Below are 8,170 nucleotides of genomic sequence, written 5' to 3'. Positions count from 1 at the left end.
GGAACTCAACCTTCTTGATATTGGAGGCAGCCCAAGAATATAAGTCAGCATTTGCATTATTGGGTGATGAAGACATTTAATATGTAAGATATTGCAACGCCCCCAGCCCCCGTTTGGGATTGGAGTGTCAGGACATGTAACATAAGGCTACATACCTTTCGTACATGATAGTTAAGATGCAATGTAACTATTAATTTAGGAGTATGTAGTATGTCACAACAGAGTTTTGCAGCCCAAGATTTATGAGATCTTCTCCTGTTAGATTGGAGAAATTCAAGGTTGCTATGAGTTTCGCAGGCATAACATCCAAGAAAGGCCTTTGTACTGATATTCCTATAAGATGGAACTCAACCTTCTTGATATTGGAGGCAGCCCAAGAATATAAGTCAGCATTTGCATTATTGGGTGATGAAGACATTTAATATGTCAGATATTGCAACGCCCCCAGACCCCGTTTGGGATTGGAGTGTCAGGACATGTAACATAAGGCTACATACCTTTCGTACATGACAGTTAAGATGCAATGTAACTATTAATTTAGCAGTATGTAGTATGTCACAGCAGAGTTTTGTAGCCCAAGATTTATGAGATCTTCTCCTGTTAGATTGGAGAAATTCAAGGTTGCTATGAGTTTTGCAGGCATAACGTCCAAGAAAGGCCTTTGTACTGACATTCCTATAAGATGGAACTCAACCTTCTTGATATTGGAGGTAGCCCAAGAATATAAGTCAGCATTTGCATTATTGGGTGATGAAGACATTTAATATGTCAGATATTGCAACGCCCCTAGCCCCCGTTTGGGATTGGAGTGTCAGGACATGTAACATAAGGCTACATACCTTTCGTACGTTACAGTTAAGATGCAATGTAACTATTAATTTAGCAGTATGTAGTATGTCATAGCAGAAATTCTACTTGGGTTAAACAGAATAAAAATAGATAACATGGTACCAAAGCACAAAATACCAAAATATCAGATTTCATAAAATCTTTCAAAATACATAATTGTTTCAAAGACTACAAAAAACATGGGACCAATTATTTTACTATCATCAAAACATTATATATTTGATGATCTTAGTGGTCCCTCATCAAAATGTCTTCTAGCAAGGCCAATCTTACTTGGCCTTGTCCTGGTTTAGAATCCCTCTTAGCTCCTCAAAGAGCTATAGTACTTTAGTGATAAACCGGTCGGCGACTTCCAACCTCTCCAAAATGGATGGCTCCGAAGAGCTCTCATGTCTCTTTGGAGTCTCCCTAGGTATCTAGGGAGCTAGTCTCTTGCACTTCCCTATGGATTTCCTCTTGTGATCCTATTACAACTTCTACCATTCTGGGTGAGTAAATGGTAGTGAAAATTACCACAGTGAAATTTCAAAAAATCTCAGTAAGTAAACAAATAACGTATAATAGATATCATAAGCATATGAGATTAAACCAAAATGAATACATAGACATGAACTTGTACTTATGCACTTGACTTTTGAAAACATGTGTAACAGATCTTTCATAACTTTTTCCTAAAAACATCTTTTTGTCATTTCATTCTCATACATTAAACATATATATGAGCTAGGGTTCTTATTCATATAACATAGCATAAGATGTCTTTGAGCTCAAGACCTTATTCTTGACTTTAACATATAATTGGATACCTCACGGCTCCTCTATTTACCGTGTGTTCCCTCATAGTTACCTCATCATCCATTGGCCCACTTTGACCAAGGTGACTATGTCTTATTCTTAATCATACTTAGTTAATCATACTTAATATGACAGTGCACCTTTTCGCATTCACCATATGACACCTACTAGTTTTAGGTGTAACCCCGCTCCCGTATTCTTTTCTTTTAAGAACCATTTAAGGTCGGTCGACTATACTTCATCGACCCAGGGGTTACAACTCTATTTTAATCACTCCTGAGTGGACATAAGAGTTCCACTAGGGCATTCCCCCGTCCTAGCATTTGGGGTCCTGACAAAACTTTAAGTGACTCTTTTAAAAAAATAATAATAATAATTTCACAAACCCAATGAATGTGACATGGACTATGAAGTATTGTATTTTCATGAGACATATACTAATGCTTGATGTGACTCAACATAACCATACATTATGAAATCATATGCAACCATGTATATTCTGTGTTATAGCTTGAAAATATTAGAACATACGACCATGTTCTTAATAAAAAAACTTTTAAGGCATTTAAACAGTAAATAAGGAACAAAGCATTCATGTTTTCACATATACTATGCATGGCTGAAACATGTAAACCCTAGCATGCATGAATATTTGCTTAGAACTTCAAACACATATTGATAACACATCATCCATGGTCATGACTGAAACATATCAACATTGAAATACACATTACACCAACTTTTCATGAACTTAGAATTTTCAAATGTGTTCGGTGAGATATATTATCAATGAACATACATATGTAGCCGAAATCATCCAAGTAAATATATATATATATATATATATATATATATATATATATATATGAGACAAAGCAAGTATTCCATGGACTTGAACTTCTAAAAAATTCGGTTATGCAACAAGTATCCACAAATATTTTAAAACATGCAAGTCCGAACCCTAGATATGGCATCACATCTTATTTCCATGATGTAAATCAAATAATAATAAACCATTTCAACAACATGGTAAGTAAACATGTAAGAAACCGATTATATAACATGGTAGAGTATCATCACCTCAAAACAATCATTCAAGCAAACAAACAACAAGTTTACATAACATATACATAGGATACCTGATTGTAAGTTAAAAATTTACTTACAAAAATCCAACATGCATGTAAAATAAGAAAATCTTAGAAATGTAATAACAAGGTCATAAGAATCCATTCTTTCTAAACCCTAAGTCGTGCATGAGTGAGTGAGTGCTCTAGGTTTTTTTTTTTTCAAAACAAGAGAAACCCTAATCTTTCCAAAAATCATGCTTAGGTTGTGGCCTTCCTTTCCTTCTCAAAACATTCATCCTCACAACTTAACCAAAACTGGTTTTGATTCTAACTCTTGAAAGAAAACCCAAAGCATTCCGAATATGGTGTGTATGTGTGTACTTATGTGGAAAATCACCCCAAAACCAAAAACATTCTCCTTTCCATGGTCATGTGTGTGTGTGTGTGAGCTCATATGTTCATGAAGAACATATGGGAAAAACCGAAGCATTCCCTCATGTTGGCCGTGTGCGAGAAACAAGAAAGAGATGGTTGGTTCATCCTTACCTCGTGGCTTCCCTTGAAGGAAGATGATCCTAGTCTTTGCAAATACTTAGAACAAAACTTGAGAGGATAGGAAGTGGCATGAATGGTGTTTGGGTAAGGAGAAAATGGTAGAGAATAGAGAGAAAGTAAGTGACCAAAACTCTCTATGCTTGTCTTCAAAAGTCCAAAAAGACTCTTGGTCTTTTGGTTCCATCTTCTTCTAGGCGTGTTCTCCCTCCTCTAGAAACAAAACCTTGGTGCATGGATGCCAAATGGCATCCCCACCGTGTGCCTCTTTCCTTTCTCTCATCATGAGATTGTGTTGGAACTAGAACCAAATCCTAAGTAGCGTGTAAGACCTCCAAACTGAACCCTAGTTCCATCTTTGCTCTTCTTCAAGTGTCTAGGTTCCTTGTATCAAATGGTAGAAGGGTAATTTTCAAAACCCTAAATCTTCTACCTGTGTGCATACTTGCCAAGTGGCAAGTGGAGTGTGTATAATGGCTGCCGAAAATCTCTTCAACTCCCAAGGTGGCCCTTCATCTTCCCAAAGTACTCGAGACTTGTGATTAGACAATGTAGGTGGCAAGCATCCTTCCCAAGTTTCATCCATCCCAAAGATTTCCCACCAAAATTCTTTTAGAAACCCTAGGCGTGTGCCCCTTCATTTCCCCAAGTGGATTTCGCCCCTTCCAAAGGCAAAACCCTTCGTCTTCTTTGAAACATGGAAATTTTTCTTAGAAACCGAAACCCTCTTCTTCTATGATTGCCATGCATTGCCCCTTGGCTTTCCCTAGGCTCCACTTTCCCAAAGTCTTATCATTTCCCTTCTAGAACTTCCTTCTAATAGTGACAAGTGTTACAACACCTCCATCTTACAAGCAAGCCTTCTTGTATGCATGACACATGGCAATAATGGGGTTATCCCCTAAGGTAGGCTTGCAAGACCAAACCCTAGACTCTCTCACATCTCTTCCCTAAATTCAGTCCAGATTTCTCAAGCCTTAGTTTTAGGTTCCATTGGATAACAAGTGTTGTCCAAGAATTTGGTTGTGTGTGTACCCTAACTCTAATGGGCTTCAAAACCCTAATTTCGCTATAGAGGCCAAATCACTTATGGGCTTGGGCCTTTCTCAAGGCCTTAGATGCTTAGTATTCTATTCTAGTCTCTAAATGGGTTACCCTACCTTGCTTGGCCCGAAAAAATATACCAAAATAACTAAGAGGTTTAGCTAAATTCTTGGTCGTCACAGACATTTTGATGAGCATGGGGGATTGGGTAAGCATATTGATGATGATTAGGAGGTTGTTGCTACTTTTGTAAATTTTTTTAGGCTTTTCTACGAGATCACAACGAAGCTATCTAGTTCTTTGTACCCTACATTTCTGTCATCAAATATGTAGGGTAAAAAAAAGAATTGGATGACATGGGTGTGAGTAACCATATTAGGATGTGGGAAATGGCATTGATGATAAGGGTGAAGTATGACAAGTATTGAGGAGATTTCAGTAGGTCTAATATTTTGTTATATGTGGCTATTGTTTTTTATCTCCAGTTTAAGATTGATGGTATAGTATAGGGATTGGGAATTGCACACGGGACTGCATGGGTGGAGCTTATTGCGCCAAGGGTTAGGAAAATCCTTGCTAGATTGTTTGATGAGCTTACCGTCTTCAAGGGTGGTAATATTCCAACACCTACACCTACCCTCCACCTCCTCCAGAAGCCAGAGTTGGAAAAAAGTGTAGGTTGGACTGGAGTGAGAGGTTGGAGCATAACTCCATAGTCCGTCATCCTACAGAGGCTCAGTCAGAGTTAGACAGATACTTGGCAGCAAACATTCAACCATTTGCACAAGACTTTGATATATTAGCTTGGTAGAAGACTAATGTCGTGAAGTATCCCGTCCTTGGAGAGATAGCTTAGAATATTTTGGCCATCCTTATTAGCACCGTAGCCTCAGAGTCAGCCTTTAACACTGTATGACACATATTGGATCCATTCCTTAGTTCATTATCTGCTATCACTGTGGAGACATTGATTTGCACACATAATTGGGCCAAGGGGATCCTAATTCATGTTTCGGATGTTCTTAACTTTCAAGAGGCCAATGAGAATGAGGGTGGTGATCAACCTAGATTTGGACAATATGGTAATTGATTTCATTTTATTATTTTAATTTATTTATATTCATTTAATCGGTATTAATTTCAAATTTAATTATTGTAGTGATACATGAGACGACGTCTATGATTAGATTCGCTACAGTATGACTTTGTGTGTATTGGATTCACAATTGCCATTTGTCATTGGTTTTTGCACAATTTGTTCCTTAATTTTTTTTTTATATTTATATAATTTTTGGTATCTAATTATTTTGCTTGTATTTTTTTAGCTTTTATAATCTCAATGTCATGTGTCGAATCCTAATCCTAATTTCCTAAGGACCTAATGATGATGTGATCTACTCTCATCTTGATCCCAATGATCCAATCTCATCTTGGTTAGTACTTTTAATGTTTGTAATTTTTACATTTCTAATATATGTTTTTATTTTTAATTTTTGTTTCATGTTCATAATTCTATTTTGTTTTCTTTTTAAATTATTAATGTTTCAGGTTTAATGATCTCAATTCTCACCTTCTCATAGTAGTCAGCACAACTCACTTACTTTTCTACCACCATGGCCACTGTCACCACAAATTCCATTGAAAAATGAAATGTTATTCTTTTGTTAATCTAGTTAATTGTAATGTTGCTACAATAGTACAATTTGTAATATTTTTAGATGAATTTGTAATTTTGTAATAGTTTTGTTTAATTATCATTGTAATCGCTTATTTATGATTATTAGTTAATAGTTGCAACTTAGTAGTTTATAATTAATAATCTCTATTATTGTAACTTATTTTTGTTATTTTTAATTTTGTATTTTTTTAGTCAACCAAAATGGTCCAAAAATAGGTTTTGGACTAGTTTTGGCACATTAAATGTTTTTTTAAGCCATTTTGGACCTAGAAATATGATTGGGCCAATGATCAATTTATGCAGGCAAGGAGGCTGGACAGATGGGGTGTTCGCCCACGCACCCCAATACCCCACCCCCCATTTGCAGGAGCGGATTCCGAGGGGAAACTTCCAACCCCCACCCATGAGGGGAAGGGAGGCGGGGAGGGGGCTACACTTCCCTGTAGGTGGTGGCTAGCACCCCTACCTGATGGGGATATCGACAGGTTTTTCATTTTTTTACTTATTTAGGGCGTTCACATTGGCTTGGTCAAATGAGATGTTTGATCAAATTTTACATAATTTAACTCAAAAATCCTTCACATTGGACTTGGCAAATCTAAAATAATTTAAAATTTTGCTACAGTGGTTGACTAAAGATGGAAGACCACTATTCATTCATCAAACATTAAAATATTAATTTCTCATTCCAAACAAATAAATTAAATTAATTAGAATATAATTAACATTTAACATTTAGAATATAATTATTATTAACATTTAATAATACTTTTTAATATTAATTTAATTAGAATATAATTACTATTAGCATTTAATAATACTTTTTTGTAATATTAATATAATATAATATAATTATTATTATTATTAACATTTAATAATACTTTTTTTAATATTAATTTAATTAGAATATAATTACTATTAACATTTAATAATACTTTTTTAATATTAATTTAATTAGAATATAATTACTATTAACATTTAATAATAATTTTTTAATATTAATTTAATTAGAATATAATTGCTATTAACATCTAATAACACTTTTTTTTAATATTAATTTAATTTAATATAATTATTATTAACATTTAATAATACTTTTTCTAATATTAATTTAATTAGAATATAATTATTATTAAAATTTAATAATACTTTTTTAATATTAATTTAATTATAATATAATAATATTAATGTAATATAATATAATTATTATTAATATTTAATTGGTAGAATTACAAAATGTGAGAAAATAAATTAAATAAAAATTTTATTAATTTAATAATATTTTATTATTATATAGAGAATGAATGGCTAATCTAATGTGGGGATTGAATTTTGATGGATAGGCAAATGTAAAACGGTGTTGATATTGGCCAAATTTAAAGATGAATTTGGCCAAACCAATGCCAATGCTCTTAATAATTGAAGAAGTATTTTTTAATAATATTGTGGATTTTTTAAAAATATATACTTAAAAGTGTTAAAAAAAACATGGAAAAAAAAAAGCATTGGCAACATCTCCAATCAGGATCCCCCATGTGTGGCTGTAAAGCAACTCAAATTCTAATTATACAAAGATCGTGTAATCATTTTATAAAATATTAAAAAAATCACTTTTTCTAGAAGAGATCCAAAAAAAAAAAAAAAGGTATGCAACGCTTGCACACTTTTATACCTAGTATTCCTCGGATAGAGTAACACAAGTGGCACTTCTAAACAATATATGCAGCTTCAATACCTATAAAAGTGACGCTTAGTTACACATCAACACATCAAATTATCTGATTTCATCTCATTTTATATATTCATTACAACTTTTCCAAATTCCAATACAAGATATAATAATCAATTCAATCTTTTCTTAATTTTAAAATAAAAATTATATTAAATTATTATATTTTAATAATATTTTATTTAACTTTCAACTTTTATCTCATCCCGTAACCAAACAAAGCCTTAACTCTTCCTCGGTATCTCACGTCTTTCATTATCGCAAGAATTGAATCCAAAAGTGTTTGGAGTCAGGGACATGAATGGCGATTAACTTTTTCCAATGATAGAAGTCCGTCGTCGGCATATACTGTTTAGAGAGTAGAAAAAATAACAGAATTCATAAAACCATTGATTGCTGTTGCATGAGAGTATTGAAGTTCAAAGAGATAATTTATTTACTTAAAAAAGAGTA

The 8,170-nt window shown here is 33.6% G+C and overlaps 1 long non-coding RNA gene across 1 annotated transcript; it reads right to left on the bottom strand.

Moving 5' to 3' along the window:
* Positions 1–963: 963 nt before the first annotated feature.
* LOC122299856 lies at positions 964–3,427 on the bottom strand. The gene is made up of 2 exons (XR_006239787.1): positions 3,261–3,427; positions 964–1,333 (listed from the first exon to the last, which is right to left on the bottom strand). It is a non-coding gene; the product is annotated as an uncharacterized LOC122299856 (long non-coding RNA).
* Positions 3,428–8,170: the final 4,743 nt, after the last annotated feature.

This window comes from Carya illinoinensis, chromosome 16 (genome assembly GCF_018687715.1).
Source record: "Carya illinoinensis cultivar Pawnee chromosome 16, C.illinoinensisPawnee_v1, whole genome shotgun sequence".
NCBI classification, from domain to species: Eukaryota; Viridiplantae; Streptophyta; class Magnoliopsida; order Fagales; family Juglandaceae; genus Carya; species Carya illinoinensis.
Note: the sequence above shows the minus strand (reverse complement) of the source record. Positions and strands in the feature narration are given on the sequence as shown.